The following is a 6,873-nucleotide window of genomic DNA, read 5'->3' on the forward strand; positions in this document are numbered from 1 at the left end:
TCCCCGATGGAAAGGGGGCAACGTGGAAGCAGAGAGAGAGAAGTTGGGTTGAGTATTCCTGCTCCTGAGGACCATATGGTGTGAAACCGACTGCAACCCCCACTTCCATCCCCCTGCGCCTCAAGGCAAAAAGGGAGGGGGAAGGTGAAGAAACCCAAACACATCTGAGCCCAGGCAGAAGGGAGGGGTGGGGGGAAGGTGTTTTGACTTTAAGATCTGGTTGTATCTCCCATTGTTCTTCTCTGATGTTGGTAACAACATAAAATTGTTTTGTTTTTATTCCTTATGATGAGTCTGTCTTTTGCCGGTGACCTTTTTAAGTGGTGAGAAGCCATCCCAGTCCTTATTTTGACTAGTCCTTGTTGGGGCATCATGGTGCTCAGTTAGGCACTGGGCCTAAAGCACAACAATTATGTTATACCAACAATTCTACTCTCTAGCACAGGGCATTGTATAACCATGGAAAATGAGAATTATTCAGAGCAACTCAGACTTTCAAGCACTACATAAACCAACAGTACTCAAAGTTAAAAAGCCACGGAGGGCAGTAGAAAGACTGGTGTGAGCTTTCAGCAAGATTCATTTTGCAGTGCTAAGTTCCTGACTCAATCAGCAAAAGCTTCAAGCTAACAAGTTAGAGTGAAATTTCTGCTGTAGCACTGCATATTTGTAACCAGTTATGACATCTCATCTCAAATTGATTTTCAATGTTGTTATCTTTCTCCAAGACATGTTAAAATCCTTTCCTAAATTGTGTCATTTTGGAAGCCCAGTTACATACACAATAAAAATTTTGACTGAGTACGCTATTCCTCCCCTGCTCAGGCTTCAATATTAACAGCACGAACAAATTTAGAGATCTCTAATATTGTCACTAAAATAATGCTCACTTTTGAACAAAACTGTATTCATGTACAGTTTTGTTCAAAAGTGAGCATTATTTTAGTTCAATTCATCTTCACCCTTCAGAATTCATATTCACAGAGCTTAGTAAGCCTGCTAAGTCCATTACTAGCTCAGATTTTTTTTTAGGAAGAAACTGATTTTTTAAAATGCAACTTTTAACATTAACTTATTTTAATTTGTGCTCTTTTTAAATGCCCTCCTCTGAGTATTTCATTTTTTCTAGTGATTTTTATAAAGATTACTGGGTAACAAGTATTAGCAAGTCTAGGTTTCCTGCAATATATGTACGTACACACACACACGCACTGTAGTCTACTGCAGTGCAATGCAGTCAGTTCCTCTGCCCTACCTGACTGAGGCTTCCAGGTACTTGCATAATTAACCAGGGAAATCAAACTTCTGCCAACTTCCACTGCACTTTTCAGCAGCCCTAAGCCAACCACTACAATAAACCTTCCTTAATCACCACCATTCTTCTTTGACAGGTCTGGTTCGCAACAGGACCATACAAAAACTTGTGCTGGCACAAGGAGTGAGATAACAAAGAAGTAGGAAAAGGAGTACTTGTACTAATGCCAGCTAGGGAGCCAGGACAAAGCTGCAGCTCTCCTGTTAGAGTGACTTACACTAGTGTGGATTTACCCTTCGATTTTGCCTCTGTGCTTATTTGAAGGGCCTGGGCAAAGCATTCCTTGTAAATTCCTTCTTGCTCAAGGTGAGTGACATAATTTAACTAGAAGATACAAGAATAGTACTGAAATAACCAACTTACTCAAAATCCTGTAAATTGGCAGAGTAAAAAAAAAAATCTGTATAACAGAAAAGCACAGAATTGTGTGGACACTAGTAACTAGAGAACATTTACATAATGGACTAACATTTTTTTCTTCCTCTTATTTAGTAACTGTTTCCTTCAGACTCTAATCACAATGCTCTATGTAAATTACTTAAATTACATCCCCAGAAATGCGTGTATCAGAGCCTTCAGAGAAGTTCACTTGGCTTGGCCATGCCTGTAAGGCAAGGTCAACTTCTGAAGTGAGTTCATCACTTCCCTGCCATTCCTATGATTGCATCAGAGATACAAAAGTAACTTCAAGTTACTAACTTGTTACTAACAGCTAACTAAAATTCCCACACTTCTTAAATTCAGACTATTCAATCTTGACTTTTTAGAGTTAAAATTCACCAAGGCATATTTTGCCTCAGCTCAAGAACAGCCTTTACACCTAATTTGTAATTTATTTTTATTATTTATAAACAAATGTAAACTGATGCAGTAAAACCTTGGTTTTGAGTATAAAGGCAGCCCAACAGAAACAATTCAAACTGCCTGTATCCAGCTGAATTCTAATGAAGATTCTATATTAATTTTTATATAGGTCTCATTTCTACTACATTTGATTTTTGATTCAGCACACTAAGCCATGTCAAAAAAAAATAAAAATCACCTTCACCCAAAGCTTTGAAAGGATGTTTTGATACAGTGTCAAGATAGAGACAGACACCTATTAAATGACAAACTAACTACTCCACTGTTAATCGACTGATGTATGAGGCTATGAAGACTGAATCAAATGAATCCCACTGACACGTGCTTTTGATTGCCAACTGAACAAATTCCGATTTGCCATGCTTTTTCCATCTCCTTACATCATCTTGACTCACCACTAAATTACAAGTGAAAGTCAGCTTTTGCTTCACCTGACTCCTTGCAACTGTAGGGTTTTTTGACTCCGCATGCTCCCTGTTTAGACGACAGCGCCAGCTGCAAGCAGCATTCCACCAGAGCACCATCAGCCCGCACAGAGGATGCTGGGCTGCACCACCCTCCAGGAGGGGCCCCTGCCTTCAGGCTCAAGCATTCACTGCAGCTGCAGATCTGAGCATCACCTCAGCTTCTGCTGCCACCAAACTCATGCATGAGTGGCAGAACAGGTTCATTTTGTTTGGGGAAGAAATCACACACCTTTTCAAAAGCCAGGAAAAAAATAGACATAAGTTCCTAGATAACAAGTAAATATGTACGTATTACTCTGTTACAGGATAACATGTAACAGCAAATACAAGGATTGCATTTTGGCATATAATGATTAAGGATCATACATAATTATCCAATATGGTTGACTTCCAGAAGAAGCTTTCATTCTAGTTTCTCAAAATCATGTCCTCAAAAGGAACTAAAATACCACAATACATACAGCCTTTCTCCTAAATTATAATACAGTCTCAGAAAGAAGCAAATGCAAGGTGACAGCTGACAGCAGTCAACCTCAAAACACAATTTATTATTCATGTGCATTACTGCCATGGTTTAACCCCAGCCAGTAACTAAGCACCAGGCAGCTGCTCACTCACCTCCTCCCCCACAGTGGGACAGGGGAAGACAACTGGAGGAAAAAGGTAAGAAAGCTCAGGAATTGAGATAAGAACGGTTTAATGACTGAAAGAAAATTAAAATAAAATAACAGCAATAACCATAACAATAAAAAATTGTATTGATAACAAAGACAACAAAAAATAAGAAAACAAACCCAAGGAAAAAAAAACAGCAATGCAACTGCTCACCACCTGCCAACTGACACCCAGCCAGTCCCCGAGTAGTGATCACATCCCCCAGCCAACTCCCCCCAGCTTATGTACTGAGTATTAATGTCTTGTAGTACGGGATTTCCCCTTTGGTCTGTTTGGGTCAGCTGTCCTGGCTGGGTCTCCTCACAGCTTCCTGTAGATAGGAAGCTGGGAAGACAAGGGCAGAATCAGAAACTGAAAAAAATACTTGGCTTAATGTAAACATTGCTTGGCAACAACTAAAACATCAGTGTGTTACCACATTATTTACAGCACAGTTACCAAACACAGTCCATACTAACTACTATGAAGAAAATTAACTTTATTCCAGCCAGAACCAGTACACTAGGTTCAGCTAAAACCAACACAATTATCTTAGCCCTATCTAAAGACACAGGCCTATTTTTCCCTTATTAGAACTCTTCTGGTTGGTACCAGTGAAGATATATGCAACAAAATCTACTTTGCCGTGTGGTAACAACGTATGCCAGGATAACAGTCTACTCAAATGCAACAACAGAACTTTCTAAAAATTGTACAACTGTGCTAAGAAAAAAGACAATTACTTTTTTCCTCCAGCATTATTTATAGGATGACATTCTTATCAACAATATCTCGCAGATGGGCTTTTTTCATCACAAGTGCTGTATTGCAAGTTAAGCTTAACTGTAGCAATACAAATTTTAGGTTGAAAGGTATCACAGACTATTTCATATAGGATTCTGGGAACTGCCTTCTTAAAATCCTAGTAAATACTGACTCATCACAAGTGTTAGGATGTAATTCTAGTCTAAAAATTCTAGACTTAAGAATCTAACCTTCTACCCTATTCCTTTATTTCAATCAAAACGCCTTCTCCTCTAGAAATACCTCCCCCAAAACAATAACACTGACCTAATTCAGTTACAATCTTATACACTCCCACACATTTATCATTTTCTTTCTTTTCTGTGCCTTGTGTCTTTCAGAACGGAGAAAATTACTTCTATAATCAGAATAGAAAATGGGTGGTCCCAGCACTTCACTCATTAACACCGACATGCACTAAAATTGAAATGTATTCAATGATTAATGAAAACCTCGTCATTAAGCTACTATTCAGTAGAGCAAGAAGGCTCTAACTTTCAATGTGTAAAAAGCATCTGATAAGCAGCAGGGAAAAGGTTACTTCAAATAGTTTATATTACAAAGACAATTAATTTAGATTCCTTCTCCCAGCAAAGTAGTGAGTGTCCATGGGACTCAGTCAGCTGAATCAGGCTCCAACACATTATTTCAAATCAATAAATTTCTAAGTGATACAGTAAAAGACAGATTTTGAGTAACCCTAATTGTCAGGAACTAAAACTATTCTCACTGAAAAATAGGTTAGCTCGAGTAACCTTTTCCATTGGAACTTTCCCCATCATACATCTGAAAATAAGACACTTAGCAGCATAAGTTTCTGGAACATCAAGAACAACCATGCAAATGTAAAATTCTATTTGCCTTCAATACTGTATGACAAAATAAAGGAGAATGCCCTGAAACAGACTTCAGCTCTTTTTTTTTTTAAAAGGATTTTTTTTCCTTTACTTCAAATCTTAATGTTGAGACATCTCAACAGTATGCAACTTCATGTTGTACAAGACACTCCTACACCGACCATTCACATGAAGCACAGCAGTAAAAGCAGAGAAAGTGAACTTCCAAAAGAAAGCATCACTGCTTATTGCTGGGTCAAGGACAAAGCACAGCGACCACAAGTCTCAACCTCATAAATACAACCTCAAAGGAGTCATCTGAGTGTGTTCAGATCTTCAAGTACCAGGTACACATCATTCTATGCTGAAGAGACTGCAGAGGAACGCTGCAGAAAACGCTAGTTTTAGGCAATGTTGTTTGCTCCTCCTTGAGGAACAAATACTATTATTATCTGCGTGACAGACTTACAGGTGTGGCAGCCTGATCCTTTCGTTTTCTGCGAAAACTGAAATATTCATACATATGGCATAATTCAAGAACAGGGGGATAGAGAATTCAGTATTTCTCCCACCACTATTAAAAAAATAAAACAACTCCAAAACCAAACTACTAGACACAGAAGGCTTAATAACATAAAAAGCAATTTAATTTTTTAATGCAGCTCTGTTACAGCAAAATCACATGGATTATTTCATCTTTTGAAAAAAAAAATTTCCAAACAGAAAACTGGACAGTGGTACTGGCTTCTCATGTAACTGGACTCGAGACATACTGATGAAGAGCAGAATCTGACTGTATTTAACTGTTCTAGGTCTAACGGGTAGCCAAAGCTTATGGTTCTCAGATTCCCTTTTATGGTGGTTAGAAGTAAAGTCTCTCCTTAGGCTTCTTCGGCTGAAGTTGACCTCCTTTCATCAAAACTTTTTCCATTTTGGTATAAAGTTCTCATTGAAATGTCAAGCTTGAAGCCCAAGAAATTCTAACCAAAGCAAACTGTAATCAAGCTAAGGCTGAGAACCCAGTATTTGGCCCTGCATGCCAAGGCAACAAAACTGACAGGTTCAAAATGTATTAAGTTCTTGTTTTCACATGGAATAACTTCCCAAAACACTTAAAAAAAGGCAACTCAAGGAAATTGTTTACACCATTCAAAGGATGATCTTACTTCAAGGCAATAATCAATGAAGGGCAGGCCCTGAAAGGGAACTGGCAGCAGCAGCAGCAAGGGTCTTTCTCTAAAAGACATTTAATTGCCAATAATTCTTGATGCATTTAACAGTGAGATAGTGTACCACTGGTTACTTAAAGTACATGATGCTTTTTCCCAGATAATGTAACAGGAGGTCAGGTCTTTCGATCATACACTTAGTTCTGACTATCAAACGGACCAGGCAATTTCAGTTCCTGTTCTGTAGAAGTGTTTTGCTCATGTGACAGCAAACAGAGGACAATGCCAAGGATACAGCACCAAGAAAGCAGTCAAGACATACAAAACCAGTAAGTGTTAAAGGCAATTAACCATGTCCCCTTCAGTGAGCTGTGGCCTTGCTGCTGTGCTTTTCTGTAGGCATGTTGAGGCTGCTGTCACAGACAGAGTGCTGAGCAAGACAGGGCCTCTCACCCAGTACGGTCATTCTTTCACCCTCAGGAGCTTTCAGTGAGTTACACTGGTTCCACTGGTATGAAACTATACCTCAATGATATTCAATATATCTGAGTGACAGAAGGAGGAGGCACATAAAATACATAGCCCCTGCAAGTCTGTTATTTAAATCCTTGTTTTAAACATTTCCAAGTGATTAAAAAACTACATTCAAGGTGCTGTAAGTGTCTAGATATTGTGGGTTTTTTCATGCTGGGAGATGAGGATTTTGGCCAGGACAGTAAAACAAACTGGACTTAGCAAAAACAGAATGAAATTAATAATAATAA

Source organism: Mesitornis unicolor, unplaced genomic scaffold (genome assembly GCF_000695765.1).
Source record: "Mesitornis unicolor isolate BGI_N332 unplaced genomic scaffold, ASM69576v1 scaffold48389, whole genome shotgun sequence".
Lineage (NCBI taxonomy): Eukaryota > Metazoa > Chordata > Aves > Mesitornithiformes > Mesitornithidae > Mesitornis > Mesitornis unicolor.